The following is a 22,355-nucleotide window of genomic DNA, read 5'->3' on the forward strand; positions in this document are numbered from 1 at the left end:
CTGTTTTAGCTTGAGAGGATTTTTTTCTCCATTCTTTTTCTTTTAAAATAATTTTGTCTATCTAGATATACTGACATTCAGCAGCAGTTCTGTAAATCAATTGGCAAAAAACTGAGTAATCACGGTTATAAATCTAAATAAGATTGAAATATTTGCAAGACCCACTGGGTCTTCAACAAGATTTAGGAAATATTCTTACAGAAGGGGATTTAGCCTCCCAGGGCCCACTGGATGGAATGGAGGAAAGTATGGGCCATGATGTGGACCATTGTCTATGAGGTGCAGAGGTGCCCAAAGATGTACTTACCAAATCCAATGGATGTGTCATGATGATGGGAACGAGTGTTGTTGGGGGGGGGGGGGGGAGAGGTGGGGTGGGGGGGTGGGGTTGAATGGGACCTCACATATATATTTTTAATGTAATATTATTACAAAGTCAATAAAAAAAAAAAAAGAAGGGGATTTAGGCTATGTCAGGACATAGATAAGACAGGAGGATTTCAAAGAGCATCAAAAGCTTGACTTCCCCAATTTCTAGGATTCCAGGAGTTTTTATTCATTTTGGAGCTACAAAATGTTCTAAAATTGATCGTGGGGATGAAATCACAGCTCTGTGATTATAGCGAGAACCATTGATTATACACTTTGGATGGATTGGATGGTGTGAGAATAAAACCGATTTGAAGGGAAAAAAAGGAAGAAATTATATCCATGCAAAATACCTGCAGGAAGGATTCATCTACCATCCTGTGAAAGGTAAGCCTCAGCTGTATGAACCTGGTCATTCAATATCAAATCTAGGGTAGGTTAAGTTAGGAGGTCAACACAACCACCTGAGTATAATTAAAGTTGAGATTAAGCATTCCCCCAGCAAAAGGCTTTGGGAAATTTTTGATTTAGTGAAAAATTAATCTGACCTCAAAACCATAATCTGAGGTCTTATAAAAGGATAATTTCAGGGAGCAGATGTGGCCCCAGAGGTTCGGTGCCTGCTTCCCACATGGGAGGTCCCAGGTTCAGTCCCCGTGACCTCCTAAAAATAAAACAAAACAAGAAAAAAACAAATAAAAAGACCAACTCAGGGGAGCTGATGTGGCTTAGTGGTTGAGTGCTGGCTTCCCATATATGGGGAATCCTCCACCCCAGTACCTGAAAAAAAAGGTTAATTTCATAATGATGGAGCATAGTCATAATCTTTGAAACATAATGAACTTTTCAAAATGATTTCAGTAGTTAGAGATAAGATGTTACAAAAGACAAAATCTTTGCCTGCAGAGAGTAACATTGTGTGCATGTACATAAAAGAATCTCTCTGGAGTCCCAAAGACATGGCTCACAGGGATAGAGCTACATTTGGGTGGGATGGCTGGCAGGGTACAGCACATTTGTCTGACATGAAGCTGTGTTTACAGAACAGGCACGAAAAGCACTGCGCCCACTCAGACTGTGTGTACAGGAGCACTGGATATACTGATGGGCATGAATGCCTTCTCCAGCCACCCCTCCAGTGTGGCTAATGAAGAGCCAGGAAGTGCTCCTGTGACCAGCACCTGACTGAAGGGAAACATGTCTTATCTCAGAAAATATTGGAGAATGTGATAAGGAGAGAGTGGGCACTGTCTGAACTTTAATCCATCCCAGATTCCCATCAAATCTTGTGGTGATTAATGGCTGGTATCAGAACCTACCAGATTGCAGGTCCAGATTTAAACCATCTAGGATTCTTGTAGATGGATGCCCTAACCACTGGGCCAAGTCCACCACCAGATTATATATTCTTAATTTCAGAAGTAAGTATTAAGCAAGTCAAAATATTCCTTTTGAAAATAATTACTTTACAGAAAATCAAAATATTTTGCTTGAGTTTTCTTCACAAATAATTTTTCTTCTTTCTCTCAGGAGATATCCAAAGAAATTCAAATGTTTGGTTTCATATAAAATAGTTGAAATATATCCTATGTGTAGTCAAATCAATAATGGAGATATAGAATTCCTGGCACCTCTAATATTTTAGGCTTGATAAAAAAAATCTTTTCTTGAAAGTTACAGTCTCACACTGTATTTGTCAGGGCTCTCTAGGGAACAGAATCAACAAGCGATATCTGTCAATAGTAAGAGATTTTATCAGAGTCCCTCATGTGATTGTAGGATTGCACAAGTCCAGGTTCTGCAGGCAGGCTGCAACCAGGGGCTCCAATGAAAGTCCACTGAAGGTTCTTTTCATGTTTTTCATTCTAAATTTTTTTTTTTAATTTATTAAAGTTAATAGATCGCATAGAATGTTACATTTAAAAAAATGAGGTTCCCATATAACCCACCCCCATCCCCCACCCCCATCATTTTTGTAAATTGTATTTTTTTGAAGATACATACATCCCAAAAAAGGTTACATGATAAAAAGCATAAGAGGTTCCCCTATACTCCCCATCCCCCTGCACCACTCCTCCCACGCTAACAACCTCCTCCATTATTTTGGCACACTCATCGCACTCAGCAAACACATTTTGGAGCACTGCTGCACCACATGGATTATAGTTTACCCTGTAGTTCACACTCTCCCGCAGTACATTCAGTGGGCTATGGCAGGATATATAATGCCCAGCATCTGACCCTGCAATATCATTTAGGACAACTCCAAAGTCCCAAAAATATGTCCCCACATCACATCTCTTCTTCCCACTAGGGAGTGGGAAGTTGCCCTCAGCAACTACTGTGGTCACTTTGTCCCCATCCAATGATACAATTGCTTCTAATAGTAGTTACAAAAGTTTTATAGTAGAATATCAGTAAGTCCACTCTAATCCATATTTTATTCCTCCATTCTGTGGGCCCTGGGATAGTGATGTCCACTTCACCTCTACACCGAGAGGGGGCTTAGATTCCACATGGATGATGGATGCAATTCTCATGCTTGCAGGTGTAGGCATTCTCAGTTCCCTGGTGTGGTGACTGACCATCTTCACCTCCCTGTTAGCTGACCTGCATTAGTCCAATGAACCAGAGAGTAGGAATTGCAACTCTGCTGAGGCCCAGGGCCCTGCTGGCACTTGGACAGTCCAGAGATTCAAGTCTCCTGAGCATACACCAACCCTAGCACCAACCAAAGGTTCAGTAAAAGAGTAAAAGACAGAAGAGGCATGTGTAGAAAGGTCACATCTGAGTCCAACTCCATCACACTGAGGAACACAAACTCCAAAGTAGGGCCCACTGACATGGTACTGAGCTCCAGAGCTATCTGCCATGATCATATCCCTGTGGGCCTCTGCAGCCCTCACAGAACCAGTACCTGGGGTTGTATCCACTTTGGTTGTTTCTGGGGTCCCTGAGGAGTGTGTAATCATAACCCCTCTGATGACCTCCTCTTTTTTGAAGACTCTGTGCCATATAAACTCATTTGTCTTTGCCATTTCCCTGTTTTAGTTAAGGTCAAAAAGCAATTTTTAACACATGATCCTACATATGGGTTGAGATATTCTGATGGTCTGAGTTGACCCTTTCATTCAAAGTCTTTTTCTATGTATAGCACCAGCTGGTGCTTGGTAGTAATCCCTCAGCACCAGGGAGGTTCATCCCCAGGAGTGATGTCACACACTGGGTGGAACGTAATGCATTTACATGCTGAGTTTGGCTTAAAGAGTGGCCACATTTGAGTAACATGGAGGCTCTCAGGAGGTAACTCCTAGGCACCCTGCAGCTCTAGGCCTAGTTCATATTTCAGGCACACAGACTCATAAGCATAGTCATCAGTATCAAGGGCTCATTGTTGGAAAATCCTTCTTTGTTGGTCTTTGCCATTGCTCTTGGGGGATTGTTGCTGTTCCATTGGGGAATGTGATAGAGCTCCCCTGGCTAGGAACTCAGCACTCCCTCAGTTGTCGTTTGTAACTGCTATCCAGACATTTTTATGTTCCCTGTATACATGCCCTGGAGAACTCCCTCTCAACCATGTGCCCCCCATTAATAACACCCCACACCAGTGTTTCTCTCCTGCCATAGTTGAACCTCTCTTCCACTGAAGGTTCTTGATGAGTTCTGGGAGTCGTTAGCTGTCCATAGATGAGTTGGGAAATTCTCACTCAATGCTGGCATCACTTCCCCTTTTAAGGTATTCAAGTGATTGGATAAAGGGTCACTCATTGCTGATGGCAATCTGCCTGATTGATGTAATTGTAAACAGCTATCTATGATTTACTAGAGCAGTAAAGTCAATGGTGACTAAAGTCCATAAATGCCCTTACATTACAGTTAACCCACTGCTTGCTAGACCAAACAACTGGTCACAATTACTTTGATAAGTTGACACAATAGTCTAACCATCACATATACTATATTACATGGTTCATGAATCAGGATCATTTGATTCAGAAAACAGAAAGGTGCTCTGGAGAGGAAGTGGAAAAGGGAAAATCATATAAGGAGAAGGTGGAAGCAAATGAAGCAATGTTGTTTTTGGCTGATGTTGCTTCGGTTTTACATAGGGGGTGTCTTAAAATGTGGGAAGCAGATATACATTGAATAGTACGGTTTGCTTGTCTATTCTGCTAAGCTATCTCTACGGGACCAAAGGAATTTTTATCACCAAGTATTGCTTATCTGCAGCTCTTTAGGATGTGTTCCATTTTCTCGGAAAGTCCCTGGTGGACAATTGTTTTTGACTTCTGGAAAACCCTTCTGGGAAAGGTGGTCCATTCCCAGCAATGTCCAATGAAGGCAGCCATTTTATTTTACTCAGCCGGCTTATAGGATTGTACATCCTTTAGGACATCAGGTAAGTCTGAATTGAAGAGACATGTATTGTATGGTATTTTTCTTGTTTAGTAAACTATGTCATACAAAAGCATGAAAAAATATATTTGCATTGACTAGGTATTGGCAGCATAACTATTATACATATAAAGAGCAACACTGACACTCCAGCATGAGAGACTTGGTTGTTTTACTCATCTCCCTGGAAGTAAAAAGCAGCAGAGATCTTCTTTCTGAAAGCACTGCACATCACTGCCCCAAACCTTGAATCCACAAGACTGAGACCTCTGGATAGAGACGTGAATATTGCTTTGGTCATACATGAATTACAGAATGAAAGAACATAACCTATTTTCATTAACTGTATCTACCTCTTTTATATAATTAGAGGGAAATACATGTTTTCTGGCGTAATTTGATTACATTTTTCTTCATTGGCACTGACACAGGATATGTCCTGTCTCACACGCTTAATGAGGTTATTAGCAGCATAAATAGTAACCATCACAACTGATTTTTCTAGCACAAGCAAGCAGCTTTGAGCCCTGGAATGTTCCAACAGCATCTTCAATAAGGACCCAGTATCCCTCGATTCTCCTTACATTTTGGCTCTGGTGAGTACCTGAAAGAAGTTTCCTCAGGAGTGATGAACCTCCTTTACTGTGTAAATAATGACCTGAATGCAGATATTTGGGGTCAGGTATCAGGGAGCCAGTGAGGTTATTGTAGAAAAGGAATTACTCTGGAATTTAATCCATATGTAATGGTTGGATGGGAATCTGCCTTATATTAGGATTCTGAGGGCCGTTTTGCTATAATGAGTCCCAAGAGGGAGAGAGAAAACTGGGAAAAATATAAATAAATATAGATGAGAAATGTCATCACCAGATGAATGGACATGGGAAGACTAACAGTGTCAGGGGAGAGCCAGAGAAGAGAGGAATTCTGAAGATTTGACGTTTAAACTGATACTGCAGGAAATGAGTAAGTGGTGCATGGGATTGGGAGGTGGTGAGTGACGATAATAGTGCTCAGTGCAGAGAGAATAACGATGCTCAGTTGTGTTTGTGTTGTGCTGAAGCTATTGCTTGACTAAGTCCTGACAGAAGTAACCTTTCCTACTGATTTCCTACGGAAGTTTCTTTTTTCTTGGTTTAAAAACACCATCCCCTGGCGGCGGAATTACCCCAGTGGTTAGGGTGTCCGTCTACCACATGGGAGGTCCATGGTTCAAACCCCGGGCCTCCTTGACCCGTGTGGAGCTGGCCCACGCGCAGTGCTGATGCGCGCAAGGAGTGCCCTGCCACGCAGGGGTGTCCCCCGCGTAGGGGAACCCCACGCGCAAGGAGTGCACCCCGTAAGGAGAGCCGCCCAATGCGAAAGAAAGTGCAGCCTGCCCAGGAGTGGTGCCACACACACGGAGAGCTGATACAACAGGATGATGCAACAAAAAGAAACACAGTTTCCCATGCCACTAACAACAGAAGCAGACAAAGAAGACAACACAGCAAATAGACACAGAGAACAAACAACCAGGGGCGAGGCGGGGAGAGAAATAAATAAATACATATATAAATCTTAAAAAAAAAAAACACCATCCCCTTTATGTATATTGGTAGGAAACTTTTCTCATCTTATATATAGTAAGGAGATGATTAGATGATCTAATCCAAGATCCAGAATATACCTTGATTTTATCTTGCACTTTATAACTGGAATAAACTGGTTCTGTCAGCAGGAACATGTGCACTTAAGAGAAGCCTGACCTAAAAGTTAACTTTCCTTCATTAAAATAGTAAAAAACACTTACAGCTACCATTGCACCTCCATTTTCTTACATGCAATGTATGACCAAGTATGTTCTTTTTTTATATAATTTCAAATCACATCATAACATATATTTTGAGACTATAAATATATTCCCAATGCAAACACAAAACACTGAGAAAATTAAACTTAGAAATAGGGGAAAAAACATTATCAGAATGAAAGGCTTTCACACTCTCTTCTTAATTTAATACAATGAACGACTTTAACAGATTCTCCAATTCAGTATGTTTTAAACAGCATATGCTCAGCTAAGACCTCCTCCTACCTCACCCAATCTCACTTAATCAGCCTCAATATATTAAACCAGCCCCACAAAATCACATAATGCTCAGCCCAGCTTTCAGCTTGCAGAGACTGATTTGAGGAAATTAATGTCCTCAGGTCTGCAATGGGCTGGCCTTTGCTAGTAAACTATTTTCTTGACATCCTCGTGTCACTGCATTGGAATTATGCACACGGGTCAAAAGGACTCTGTCAAGCAGTTTCAGTGCTGACTGGGAATTTCAAACATTAATTCCTGGATGCCGAGAAAATCGGTCATTTTCATTGTTATATTTTAATTTAGGTGCCTGTAACTGTTGGGGAAAAAGAAATAAAAATAAAATAATCTCTCAACCCAGAAAACCTGTCCACAAAAGTAGAAGAGAAAGAAAAGCACTTTTATTATTGAATAAAGCATTAAATAAATTGCATAAAGCATTTATTGATTAAAGCATTAAACCAGAACAGGATGCATCACAGTCAATCCACAAGAATTTGCAAAGACAGAAAGAAACCTCATGGTTTGTGTGTAGCTAAGAAGATACATATTTACATACACATTCTCAAGCTATTTCTTTATCTTCAGGTGAGAGGTAGGTTCACAATTTGGAGACAGGAACAGTCCCCACCACTACCTCCAGGATTTATACTCCTCCTTTACCATAAAATGGGAGATATTTTGATTGCATTCTATTCAAATGGCTTCCTTCCTTGAGGAGACCCTGTGTTGTGGGGAAATCTGCTTTATATACATTTCTAAAGGACAAAGAAGGAGGCATTGCTTACAAGTGTTGGTTTTCTAAAGTAAATACTAAGCTGGGAGTCTGAAGGTAGTTTCTTCCCTTATGTTCAAAGGAAGAGAGTTTCTTATGTTTAAGTTTGTATTTTTATAACATACAGGCACACAGAGATAAAATTTGAGAAATAAACTCCAGATGATAGTTGTAGAGATGGAAGTGATGGAAATGTCATCAGTAGAAAAAAATGGGCCAGAGAGTAGTAAAGTGTATCAAAAGAGGAGATAGGAAATGTTGCTTTAGTTTGCTAATGGGTGCCAATGCAAAAATACCAGAAATGGTTTGGCATTTGTAATGGGAATTTATTAGGGTAAAATCGTACATTTCCAGTGCTGTGAAAATATCCAGATCAAGTCATCATCAGAGATGCCATCTCTCAAAAAGTTGGCTGCTAGCAGATCCAGTACTCCTGCCACGTGTCAGGGCTAAAGGCCACTGGACTCTGCTTTCTCCTCCAGGCTCAGGTTCTCCCCAGCTCAGCTGGGGCAACCAGGCATATGGGTCATCTCTGCTGGGCTACAGCTCTTCACTCAGGGCTGCTCTACTGAGTCCAGCCTCAGCCTCTCTCTCAGACTCTTGTGGTTTCTCTGTCTTTCTGGGCTGTAGGCAATCCTGGAGTCCTCTGTCAAATGACAGTAAATGGAAGATGTTTTTCTCTGTGTGCCTCTGCATGTTTCTCCCATTTATAAAAGACTCCACTAAGAGGGCCTAGAAGCACCCTGGTTAAGCCTCACTGAAGAGTCAAAGACCCCCCAGTGGAAAGTGGATTTGGCTCAACAGATAGAGCATCCACCTACCACATGGGAGGTCCAGGTTTCAAACCCAGGGCCTCCTGACCCACATGGTGAGCTGGCCCATGCACAGTACTGATGCGCACAAGGAGTGCCGTGCCACACAGGAGTGTCCCCCGCATAGTGGGAGCCCCACTCCCACAAGGAGTGTACCCTGCATGGAGAGCTGCCCCATGTGAAAAAAGTGCAACCTGCCCAGGAGTGGTGCCACACACAGAAAGTCAATGCAGCAAGATTACGGAACAAAAAAAGAGACACAGATTCCCAGTGCGCTGATGAGAATACAAGCAAACACAGAAGAACACACGGCAAATGGACACAGAAAGCAGACAACTGTGGGAGGAGGGAAGGGGAAATAAATAAATAAATCTTAACACAACAACAACAAAGACCCCCCCCCCCCCCCCAGTGAATCCAGTCCAATCACAGGGTTCTGCACCCACAGGAATGGATTAGTTCCAAGAACATAATCTTTCATGGGATTCACAAAAAAGCTTCAAACTGTCACAAGCTTAGAACAGATTACTGAGATGTTTCAAAAATATATTTAAGAAGTACCTTTAGGAGAATTTGGGAAAAAGTGATCAGAATTACTTGAATACTGAGATGTCAGAGAATTCTTGGAAGAAGTTCCTCAGAGGAAGTCAAGGTCCAGTTCTTCTTAGTTCCATATAAAGGCAAACACACTCATTGAATATATTTATGGGGAGCTCATTAATGATGTTAAAAGATTTATTTATGGGTAAAAGTGGTGAATTTTGTACAGGAAAGACAGAAGGAAATGAGGAATGGGAACTGGACTTCAGTTTGTAAAGGAGGAACAGCAGGGCAGGAAGTAGAATGAAGAGAGGATCAGAGGAGGTTTCATGGCTTAGTTTTTCTTCTTCATATTTTGCTGCCTAGTGGATTAACAAACTCAGTGGAACCCAAGTAAGAGAGCTGGCACCTGAGTTCTTGACAATGCAGCCACAGACCAGTAGGGAAAGGCACTTTCTTCTGAAATGACAACTCTATTGTCTCTGGGAGGGAAGGTTTCTCATACTGTTCTGGCTCGTTGTACCAATGGTCCTTCTCTGCTGCGAAAAAGTAAAACCACAGGATCCACGGGGACCTCTCTGTCCATTTCTACAACTGTGCATCCCTTGGTTCCCTGCTGTATTATGATCAAGGTTGTACTTATTTTGTAATTCCTGAGTTTGGAGCCAGTGAAGTGTAAAGCATTCTACCAACCAAGAATCCAGTATAAAACTAGGATTTTAGGAGGCAGGGATGGAAAAAATAAAACTGGGATTCCCAATCCTAGTCACAGCAAGTCTGCCCCTTTAGGATGGGAAAAGCAAGGAAAATCAAATTTGAACAGCTGAAAACTTTGATTTGCTCTCTCTGTTTAGTCAGTAGAATGGCACCATGGTCCCTGCTGATCCAGACCAAGATGAACTTGATCAGTGCTGTCTCCCCACACAAAGCAGGATGTGTTAGTGAAGCCACAGACCCTTCTTCAGAGTCCATAATAATCTAGGGCTATGCATCCTCTAACACCCTGGCCTCTAAACAGCAAGGGGATTCAGGCACGACATCCAGTCCCTGGGCATTCTGTTTAATTTACTGGGATAATTCTTAGACATGGCCACCTGTTTTTCTTTTCATTTCTATGTAATATTCCATACATCTATTACTCATCCCCAGATCAGTGATGCTAGGGTCTTAGTGTCAGAGGGACTATTAGGACAGCTCATTTGTGGCACTGGAGAGTTTTGACTCGTGTGGATTTGGGGGGCAAGTGCTTGAGGGTAACGCATCTTAGTATATATCTATTGTATTGCAATTTTCACCAAACCCAAGTATAGGAAATACTCTCTAGGGTAGACCCTGAGTAAGAGTTTTCTGGGGCAAGCCTTTTTATTCCCTTACAAACCAGCCTGGCTCCCTCTGCTGCCAATAATGTCCATGTACCTATGAAATTCAGTTTGAATGGTTTCATGAAATTCCAGGTAGTGTTAAAGCAATGCTATAAATTTATAATTGTGAAATTGGCACGATTAATGATTTTACTAACCATCTTGATTTATTGAGCCTCCATTTTATCCAGGGAGTTATAAAGAAGAAATGGAGGTTAACTGAAGTGAGCTGGCATACCCACAATCCTTTGCAGTACTGATAAAATCCCCAGCCCTAGCCTGAGGAGAAGTCAAGCTGACACCAGCAAGGCCTGCTGATCCTCACCAGAGGGCCACAATCTTACTTCAGTATCCTGCCTGCTGATTACCACACGGCCCCAAGGACACCCCATTCAAAGAGCCCCACAGCCTTGTAATGTACAGGGAGCATGGAAAGCATGGACAGCACATTCAAGGTAAACATGCCCCCTTATCTCTCCCCATCCCCCCATCCCTTCCCTTCTTCTCAAGCAGACATATAAGCTGCTCCCACAACTCGAACTTTTGAGCAGAAACCTCTTGGTGCTGCTCCTGCATTAATACAGTAGCTAGCTCTGCACTCCCTTTATGAACTTGTTTTTTTTTCAGCACAACATAATCAAGCAAGTTTACATATCATGTCTTATATCTGGCACCTTGGTCAAATAAATTTCTTATGGGGTAATTCCACAAAATGCCTAAAGCCATAGTCTTTTCCAGGAAGTTACTAATGAGTGAGGTGGAACATTGCAATAATGGGAAAAGGATATTCTTGGGAGGAACAACCAGGAGAAAGAGATCAATAAAAATTGGTCCATTTTAAGACATTTTTGGCTATTCTGGACCCTTTGCCCTTCCAAATAAATTCACTTATTGGCTTTTTGATTTCCTCAAAAAAGAGTTTTGGGGTTCTTATTGGGATTGTGTTGAATCTGTAAATCAGTTTGGGTAGAATTGGCACCCTAATGATATTTAGTTTTCCAAGGCATGAATACAGAATGCCCTGCCATTTATTTAATTCTTCTTCAGTTTCTTTTAGTAATGTTTTGTAGTTTTCTGAGTACTTGGTTAAGTTTATTCCTAAATATTTGATGGTTTTAGTTGCTATAATAAATGAAATTTTTTTCTGGTTTTCTCCTCAGATAGCCCATAAGTAGTGTATAGAAACGCTAGTGATTTTCACGTATTAATCTTGCATGCCGCCACTTTGATAACTTGTCTATTAATTATAGTAGTTTTTCTTTCCTCTCTCCTTCCCCCCTACCTCCATTGTCTGTTCTCTGTGTCCATTTGCTGTGTGTTCTTCTGTGTCTTCTTGCATTCTTGTCAGTGGCACTGGGAATCTGTGTCTTTCTGTTGCGTCATCTTGTTGTGTCAGCTCACCTGTGTGTGCGGTGCCATTCCTGGGCAGGCTGCACTTTTTTTGCATGGGGCGGCTCTCTTTACAGGGTGCACTCCTTCCATGGGGCTCCCCTACACAGGGGACACCCCTGCGTGGCACGGCACTCCTTGTGCACATCAGCACTGCGCATGGGCCAGCTCCACACGGGTCAGGAGGCCCGGGGTTTGAACCCTGGCCCTCCCATGTGGTAGGCGGGTGCACTATCAGCTAAGCCAAATCTACTTCCCAATTCTAGTAGCTTTTTTGTGGATTTTTATCCCTCTCTTTGTGCATACAAGGCACACATATATATGCATATACTCTTATTTATTTATTTATATACAATACAAACACCTATATATACACTCATATATACATGCACATAATATAAATATATATATACTTTCCCCACATAGTTGTTTAGTGTCATTTCTACCTAATACTCGGTAAAATGGGTTTTAAAGTGTAATTATCAAGAACAGTCCTGGGCCTTCATACTTTGAGGAGGACCACAGAGTTGGTCACTGGGTCAAACTCACAAGTGGCTCAGCTCTGAGAGGAGCAGTGGCATTTTAATGCTCATTCATGTACATTCCCTGTACCCTGTATATTATGGTGTAGGCAGCTGCTCCTGTTGTGGAATACACAAGTATATTTGGAATAACTGCCCTTCATTATTTCTGTCCCATTCTTTAAAAACCCCAGACATTTGTGGGTCTGGAATCCTAGATGGCATCCTACTCTCCCTTTCCTCTGGCCTCAGGACCTGCAGACACCATGGTTTTCCACCATCTCTCTGTCTTCTTTTAGGGGGCTTGCAGGCTCCCAGGGTTCAGAAAAAGGACTTTCTGTTTTTACCATTTCTTTTCTTTTTCCCTCTCTCCTCATCATGGTGCCTTTATAATTTATACTATATTCTTCTCCTTATTCACTTTCCCATTTCATTATAGGTACTCCACTTTTAATTCCTATAACTCTACATGCTTCCATGAGTTTACTACTAAGTCTCCTAGGTTTTATATGGTTATTTTGCTAAATTTTACTATTATACATTTTCCTTTAATACCTCTTTTACTTTTCCTGGCCCTAATCTGTTTCCTTTGAGAGAACTTAGACAACAACAAGGAAATAGAAAAAGAACAAAAAGTGTCAAAGAGAAAACTTAACAAAGACACAAAAATAGCAACTAAATAAAACCCAAGGCTAGAGTGAAAAGCTGACCAATTGAACAACCCCATCAAGATAAAATGATGACCAGACAGCAATAAAAAATTAAAAAACATAACCAATAATCAGGAGGACATGGCCTAGTCCAATGAACAAACTAAAAACCAGGAAGAGGAGCAGAACATTGAACAACTAATCAAAGCTGACCAAACAAATATCATGGAACAAATTAATGAAGTGATGGAAGAGATTAAGGATTTTAATAAAACACTTGGAGAGCATACTGAAGAAACTGTAAACATATATAAAAGATAACAGATAGGATGGTGATGAATGGCACAAACCAAGAAATCAAAAATATACTCTCAGCAGACAATAGATTTGAAGAGGCAGAGGAAAGAATTAGAGATGTGGAAGACAGAAAATCTGAAATCAAAACAGACACCAGAACTGATGGATAAAAAGATAGAAAAAATCTAACAGGGATTTAGTGATTTGAATGACAACACTAAACAAGCAAACATACGCATTACAGGCATCCCAGAAGGAGAAGAAAAGGAAAAGGGGACATAAGAGGTATTGGAGGAAACAATGGGTGAAAACTTCCCAAACCTATTGAGGGAGATGGTTGTACATGTCCAGGAAGTGCAGCACATCCCAAACATTATAAATCCCAACAGGCCTACTCCAAGACATATACTTGTCAAATTATCCAGTATTCAAGACAAAGAGAAAATATGGACGTCTGCAAGAGAAAAGAGAACCATCACATACAAGGTTAGCTCAATAAGATTAAGTGCTGATTTCTCATCTGAAACCATAGAGGCAAGAAGGCAGTGGTATGACATAGTCAAGGTATGAACAGAAAAAAATTTCCAGCCAAGAATACTCTATCCAGCAAAGCTGGCATTCAAAAATGATGGAGAGTTCAAAGTGTTCACAGATAAGCAGAAGCTAAGAGCACATGCCAATAAGAAGCCTGCCCTTCAAGAAATATTAAAAGGAGATCTACAGGTTAAAAGGAAAAAAAATAGTAGAGACAGGGTTGGAGGAGAGCATAAGGACAACTAAAAAGACAATAAGAGAAATAAAAAGAACATATGACATAAATCCAAAGAAAATATGGCTAATGCAAGTAATTTCTTGAGAGTAATGACACTAAACGTTACTGGATTAAACTCACCAGTCAATAGACACAGATTTGCAAAATGGATAAGGAAATATGACCCATCCATATGCTATCTACAAGAATCCCTCCTTAGACCCAAGGATTCAAGGAGGTTGAAAGTGAATGGCTAGAAAACAATATCACAAACAAACAATAACAAAAAAGGGCAGGAGTAGCTGTACTAATATTGGACAAAATAGACTTCAAAGGCAAAATGATTGTGAGAGACAAAGATGGACACTATATGTTTGTAAAAGAAGTAATCTTTCAAGAAGAAAGAACAATCATAAACATTTATGCACCTAACCAGGGCACCTCAAATATATGAGGCAAACACTGGAAAAACTAAGAGGAGGAATAGATGCCTGTACAATTATAATGGGGGACATTTATGCACCATTATCACCATTAGACAGAACATCTCAACAGAGAATCAATGAAGAAACAAAGACTTTGAATAATATATTAGAGGATCTGGACCTAATAGACATAGACAGAACACTACACCCAAATACAGCAGGATATACATTCTTCTCAAGCATACATGGATCATTCTCCAACTCAGACAACTTTTTGGCCACAGAGAATGTCTCAATGAATTCAGGAAGACTCAGAAATCATACAAAACAACTTCTCTGACCACAATGGAATGAACCTGGAAATCTGCAAGGACCAGAGAACCAGATCATGCACAAAGATATGGAAGTTAAGCAACACACTTATAGATATACAGTGAGCCAAGGAAGAAATCTCAAAAGAAATCAGTAACTGCCTTATAGCTAATGAAAATGACAACACAACGTATCAAAATTTATGGGATGCAGCAAAAGCTGTACCGAGTGGGAAATTCTAGCCATAAATTCATATATCAAAAAAGGAGAAAGAGCTAAAATCAAAGACCTAACACTCCACACTTGGAGGAATTAGTGAAAAAACAACAAACTAACCCCAAAGGAAGAAGAAAGAAATAAATTCAGAACTGAATGAACTAGATACTAAGAAAGCACTGGAAAAAATAAAACAAAGAGCTGGTTATTTGAGAATATCAATAAAATTGACAAAACCTTACCTAGACTAACAAAGGAAAAAAGAGAGAAGATGTAAACACAGAAAATAAGAAATGAGAAAGGGGATATCACCACTGACCTCACAGAAATAAAGAGTAATGTAAGAGGATACTTTGAAAAACTATATGCCAACAAGGACAATTTGGAGGAAATGGGCAAATTCCTAGAAATATATAAGCAGCCTACATTGACCAAAGAAGAAATTGATGATCTCAACTAACCAATCACAAACAAAGAGATAGAATCAGTCATTAAAAACCTCCCAACTAAGAAGAGCCCAGGGCCAGATGGCTTCACAGGTGAATTCTACCAAACATTCTGGAAAGAATTAACCCAAACTTGCATAAGAACCTTGGGAGACAATGTAGGGAAGCATCTACAGGACCTTGTAATAGGAAATGGCTTCAGGAACTTCATACCCAAAGCATGAGCAGTGAAAGAAAAAGTAGGTAAATCACCTGTTCAAAATTAAAACCTTTTGCACCTCAAAGGAATTTATCAAGAAAGTGAAAAGACAGTCTCGCCAATGGGAGAAAATATTTGGTAACCATCTATCTGATAGGAGCCTAATATCCAGCATATATAAAGAAATCCTATATCTCAAAAATGAAGAGGCAAACAACTCATTTAAAAAGTCAGAAAGAGATTTGACCAGATCCTTCTCCAAAGAAGAAATAAACTGGCTAGAAAGCACATGAAAAGATGCTCAACATCACTAGCTATTAGGGAAATGCAAATCAAAACTACAATGAGATACCATCTTTCACCCATTAGACTGGCATCTATTAAAAAAACAGAGGACTACCGTGTTGGAGAGGATGTGGAGGAATGGGAACTCTAATCCACTGCTGGTGGAAATGTAGAAGGATCCAGCCTTTGTGGAGGATGGTTTGGTGGTTCCTCAACAAACTAGCTATAGATTTCCCATATGACCCAGCAATACGACTGCTGGGTATATACCCAGAAGAACTGTAAACAAGGACACAAAGAGATATACGCACACCAATGTTCATAGCAGCATTATTCACTATTGCCAAAAGTTGGAATCAACCCAAATGCCTATCAGCAGATCACTGGATAAACAAAATGTGGTATATACACACAATGGAATACTACTCATCTGTAAGAAGGAATACAGTACTAACACATGGGATCACATGTATGAATCTTGAGGCCCTTATTTTGAGTGAAGCAAGTCAGGCATTAAAGGACAAATGCTACATGACCTCTCTGATATGAATTAAGCAAATCAAGCTGCCTCAGAGAGCTAGAGACTTGAAGATAGGCTTACAGAAAATAAGGAGGAGAAGAAGGTAGTGAGCTGTTGCCTACATGGGCGAAATCTATGATAAAGTGGAGGTAAGTAGTTGTACAGTGAAGGTACTAGACAGGGGCATAGGGATACCATTGGTTGGACTTTGCAGGCTTGAGGGGGCTAGGGTTGAGAGGATGGGTCAGATGGTCCATGGAATTGGGTGGCAGGTTTGGGGGGGAGCAGAGGAACATGGGAGATTGTCATGGCTGAAATTATAATGTTGAGAAAACTCTTTAGAAATTATAATAAGGAAGGGTTACTTGCATAAGGTGTTTGACAGAGGGCATCTGGCACAGGGTGCACCTGGGGCAGGCTTCTAGGGAGGGTGTGAGTGCTCATCTTGTCATAGGTGTTATATCAGTGGATGGAGACCCATACAATAAGTTGTACCCCCATCTTGGGGAGGTCTGATGTTCTCAAACAGAGGGGAGGGTGTGTCTCAAGAGCATGGGTGGCTCTCAGTGGGGAAGGGCAGAAGTGTGTCAAACCGTGAGCATTGTTGCAAGTATCTATGAATCTTGTCCTTTAAGCAGTGAAGCTTGGTTGTCACTGTGAGCCCTGAGGGGAGGAGGAGAGAGGAATAAAATAGATGGAAATGGGGGTAACAAGGGAGGGGCAGTGGAAGTGTTCCACAGGATTGTGCAATGATGGATATAGGCCATGTTAAATTTCACCAAAAATTCATGAAAGTGTATAGTCTAAAATGTAAAATACAATGTAAACCATAATGGAACCGTGGTCCATATCTATGTTTCAATATCTGTACATCAGCTGTAGCAAATATAGCATCCACATGTAAAAAGATATTTGCTGGGGAAGGGGGAAGTAGGTTTAATGTTGGGTGTATGGGAGTCCCCTATATTGTATTTGTGACTTTACGGTGATCTAAAACTGTTTGAAGACATTATATAAAAATAAAATAAAAAATAAATAGGTGAAAGGCACTGAGGAAGGAAGGGAAGAGATTGCCCTGTCATTGTACATACAGGAGAACACCTATTATAGTGATGAAAGGCAAAACGTCAAAAAAAAATTTATGAAATTTTTCACTTTTTTAATACCCCAATTTATTTTTCACTTTATTTTAATTTTTCTAAATTATTATGTTTTTTGCTTCTAGTCTTTAAACCTATCATTACTATTTCATTTTCCTATTAATTGAATTTGCAATATATTAGACTTCATTTTTAAAGAAGTTTTGGATCACAGAGGGGTTTCAGCTATGGCAGGGGAGGAGCACTGATGTGGGGTATCATTGATGGGAGATGCATGGGTGGGAGGTAGTTCTCCAGGACATGCATATAGGGTATATAGACATGTTCCAATGTTCGTTGGGTATTGACATAGTCAGTAGTTTCACACAACAACTGAGGGAGTGCTGAGTTTCCATCCTGGGGAGCTCTGTTGCATTCCCCAATGGCACAGGAACAATCCTCCAAGTGAAAGGGCAAAGACCAGTGAAGAAGGATGATCCAATGATGGGCTCTTGATACTGATAAGTATGCTTATGCATCTGTGTGCTTGAAATTTCAACTTGGCCTAGAGCTGCAGGGTGCCTAAGACTTACCTCCTGAGAGCCTCCATGTTGCTCAAATGTGGCCACTCTCTAAGCCAAACTCAGCATGCAAATGCATTACCTTCCCCCCAGCATGGGACATGACTCCAGAAGATGAGCCTCATTGGTGCCTAAGGATTACTACCAAGCACCAGCTGGTGATGCGGCCAGAAAAAAGACCTTGAATAAAAGGGGGAATGGTAAAGACAGATGAGTTTATATGGCTACGAGTCAGGAGGTCATCAGAGGGCTCACCCTTATGCACATCTCAGCAGGATCTCAGAGAAAGCCAAAGTAGATACAACTCCAAGTAGTGGTGCTCCTAAAGGCTTTGAAGATACCCACATCCTACATTCATGGCTGATTTCTGTGGAGTTCAGTGCCTTGCCAGTGGGCCCTACATTGGAATTTGTGCTCCTGCATGAGATGGAGTTGGACTCAGATGTGACTTCTCTACACATGTCTATTCTGTCCCTTTTTTTGAACCTGTGGTTGGCATTGGAGTTCGTATATGCCCAGGAGACTTGAATCTCTGGCATTTTCATGTACCAGCTGGGCCCTGAGCCTCAGCAGAGTTGCAAAACATACTCTCCTGTTTGATATATCCAGGTCAGCTAACAAGGAGGTGAGGATGGTCAACCACCACAAAAAGGAACAGAGAGAGTCTACAAGTACAAGCATGAAAATCCCATCCACCAGCCATACGTGATTAAGTCCCCTCTCAATTTAGAGGTGGAGTGGGCATTGCCATTCCTAGGTCCTCAGGAGGGAAGAATTAAATTTGGATTAGAGTGGATTTACTGGTATTCAACAATAGAATTATTGTGACTCTTGCAATGCAAGAAATTATATCATCGATGTGGAGACAGTGGCCATGAGAGCTGCTGAAGGCAGGGAGGGGGAAAAAGAGGTGTGGTATGGGGGCATTATTGGGACTTGGAGTTGTCCTGAATGATATTGCAGGAACAGATGCAGGACATTACTCATCCACTGAATGGACTGGGCGAGAGTGTACAGTATAATGTAAACTATAATCTATGCTGTGTAGCAGTGCTCCAAAATGTATTCATCAAATGCAATCAATGTACAATACTAATGAAAGAAGTTGTTGATGTGGGAGGAGTAGGGGGTGTGGGGATTGGGGTATATGGAAACCTGGTATTTTTTATGGTAACATTTTGTGTGATTTATATATCTTTTAAAAAATGTATTTTTTTAAATGATCCTTTTAAGAAAAGGAAAAAGCTGAAGCTGAATATATTTAAACTGGTACCGAAATTTGATTTTAATTAGCCATATTTTGAATTTTAGATTGTAGATGTTTTGTAGACATTTTCCTTCACTTTGCAATTGAGACCAGAAACACTTGAAGATCTGGGCCTGCAGAGGCAGTGGGAAACTTACTCCTTGATCAGAAGTGCTTGCCTCTGAGTAAAAGTCTTTCTTTAAGATGAGTCACAGAGGGGCAATGTTTTACTCAACCTTCCCACTATAGGGAAACTGTATGTGTCTGTTTTTAAACTTTGTTTCCCTTATTGTTTTCAATATTTTGTTTATAATTTAGAAATTGTGAGAAGCTGCATTTGATTTTTAAAAATAAGTGAAGATAAATCTGATTTAACATATATGTAATATCAGTTCTCTAAGAGGAAAATTGTCATCCTCTTATTTTTTTCAATGTAACATTGTGTGTAATCTGTGTATCTTTTTAAAAAAGAAAGATAATAGAAAATATACTTAAAATAATATAATGGAGAAAAGCACATTTTGTTTTCAGTATCTTTCCCCCACTGACCACTCACTGATGAGCAGTTGGGCTGTCAGTTGCTTGTGGGTTCCAGGCAGAATGTTGGGTAGTTCTCTGGGGTTGTTGTGGATACAAGGTTACTGGCCAGAGTCCTGTGGTGGCATCAGTGCCCCAGAGGGCCTGTAGGCTCTGTGGAGCTTGTCTTTTGGACGATCCTAGGGAAGCTTGGAGAGGTGGTGATGGAGCGCAATGGCACTACTCCACACCTCACATTCCACAGCCTCCAGGGGGACTCGGGGGCATTTCAATCCTTCTTCAGCCTTCTGGTGTGTCTCCTCCTGTTCAGACTTGAGCAGTCTGTTAGAAGCCGACTTTACATAAAACGTGAAAAACAGCTTGCGGACACACTAGCTACCCTGATGGTCAAGAAATGTCAACTTCTTGATAAGATGAGTGCTGCTAACAGGAGATATGCAGAGACTAAGTCATCTTTAGAGGAAGCTAGGCTACAGAAAGTGACTTTAAAAATGCCCAGCCTTATTGACACCTACAGAAAGGCTAAGGGAACGACAGCAGTGTTGATGGAGGAATTAACTTCAGTGGTCCTAGAACTACAGGAAGAGAGATCCAGATGTTCCAGACAAGAAGAAGAGATGAAGAAGTTGCTGAAAACACTGAAGGCACAAGAAGAGGTCCTGAGGACCACCAGAGCACCAGGTGCTTTTCCACACTCAGTGTGTTTGGGATCCCTTCCCCTCCCTGATGGTCCCTCCTCCAGCAGTGGGCCTGGGTCGGTCTTCAAGCAGCACTGAGCTTCTGCTCCCCTCATGCCTGCAGAGCCACCAGGCAGGAATGACCCTCTCCAATTCTTCCGTCAGAGAGTTTTTGAGAGCAGTGGAGCAACGGAACTTCCTCCATGGACTGGAGTTTCTCTATTTACCTCCTAGACATACAAGTGATTTCTTCCATAGTCAATTCCTCCTTCAGTCATGCAGAGTTTGGACTTGAGGGATACAGGAAATATGGGACTTTCTCTTGACAGAAACTTAACATGAAAGAAGCTACTCTACTGATGAGATTGTTAATATACTTAAGAGACTGCTTAAGGGACTTCTGTATATGTTTATGTATGTTCATTTATTTCTTTATTAATCTGTTCATATATTCACATTATAATTTTTGTGTTGATGTTATGAGTATAAACTTTTATTTTTCTCATTTATATAATATCTACTATATACATAAGTTGAACATATATGTAGTTCAGTAATGACTCTTTTAACAATATAAACTTACAAGAGTATTTAACAAGAAACCTAAGTTATAAGTAAATGTAAATTTTACTCAAATTTTTAATAGATGTAAAATAAAAATAAAAGAATTTTCTTCCTTGGGAAGAAGATATACAGTATACCTACAAAGAATATTATATAATTCAATAGTATATTTGAAAAGAATAAAGAATAAAAATTTAAAAGTGATATCTTCACTTGGAGAGGTTTTTATTCCCATGTGAGAGTGCTGCAGTATGAGTCTCTGAGCAGGAAGAAATCCCTCTTGGACAATATCAAAAAATCTCCACTCCCCATCCCAAACTATCTCTCACTGCTGCTTTCCATTTAAATGACACACCTCAAAGGAACGCTGAGGGAGCAGCATGGATCTCCTTTCCCAGAGAAACAGCTGGCATCCCTAAGGTGATAATTCTAGTCATATATAGTCATGCTGTGGGAGACAGTGAGCAAAAACTGGAGGCTTATAATGACTACTGAGGAAAGCAGCAAGTGACACTCAGCATTTGAGGCATCCACATGACATAAACGAACCAATAGTTTTCTCTATTTCTCCCCAAAATAGAGAAACCTGGGGTTGTTGTGGGGCTGGATCAGTGATGATAGGTAAATCCTTGTCACTGTGGAGCTGATAATTTAGGAAAGAATGGAAGATTCAACAGGAAAATGAAGAGAACACACGGCATGTCAGGAAATGTTAAGGGTGATAGAGAAGCATAAGTAGGGAAGCTGGGGGGTGAAGTTTTGGGAGAAAAGGGGACTCATGAAGTGGAAGACAGGCAAGCTCTGAGGAGTGGGTATCTGAGTAGTGAGGGAAACTGGCAGAAGCATTGAAGGATGAGGGGCATAATGAATAATTCTGCTATGAATATTGGTGTGTCTCTCTGTGTCACTGCTCCCAGGGCTTTTCAGCATATACTCAGTAGTTGTATTGCAGGGTCTCATGGCAAATCTATATTCTACTTCTTCAGGAACTGCCAAACAGTCCACCACAGGGGCTGGGCCCCTTTGCATTCCCACCAACAGTCAATAAGTGTCCCTACCTCTCCACATCCTCTCCAACTCATGTAGTTGTCTGTCTTTTTAGTACTGGCCAATCCAATAGGTGTGAACTCATTATAGTTTTGATTGGCAGTTTCCTAATCATTAATAATGTTGAACTTTTTTCTTTTTCTTTGTTTTGCCATTTGTATTTCTTCTTTGGGCAAATTTCTATTCAAATCTTTTGCCCATCTTTTAATCATTTGTCTTTTTATTTAGTTGTAGCATCACTTTAAATATATGGCTATTGAACCTGTATTAGACATGTAATTTCCAAATAC

General features: G+C 40.6%; 1 long non-coding RNA gene across 11 annotated transcripts in view; it reads left to right on the forward strand.

Moving 5' to 3' along the window:
- The window catches only part of LOC139437120 (uncharacterized), a 68,096-nt gene extending 46,866 nt beyond the window's left edge, over window positions 1–21,230 (forward strand). Inside the window, exons 3-8 of one of the 11 annotated variants that reach the window (XR_011646753.1) lie at window positions 539–756; window positions 1,413–1,790; window positions 4,600–4,768; window positions 5,270–5,360; window positions 5,635–5,730; window positions 10,499–21,230. This is a non-coding gene — a long non-coding RNA (uncharacterized lncRNA). Of the gene's footprint in view, window positions 1–538; window positions 757–1,412; window positions 1,791–4,599; window positions 4,769–4,866; window positions 5,361–5,634; window positions 5,731–10,498 lie in introns of all 11 variants that reach the window. The other 10 variants (XR_011646755.1, XR_011646751.1, XR_011646754.1 and 7 more) reach the window with 10 other exon arrangements.
- The last annotated feature ends 1,125 nt before the right edge of the window (window positions 21,231–22,355 follow it).

This window comes from Dasypus novemcinctus, chromosome 21 (genome assembly GCF_030445035.2).
Source record: "Dasypus novemcinctus isolate mDasNov1 chromosome 21, mDasNov1.1.hap2, whole genome shotgun sequence".
Lineage (NCBI taxonomy): Eukaryota > Metazoa > Chordata > Mammalia > Cingulata > Dasypodidae > Dasypus > Dasypus novemcinctus.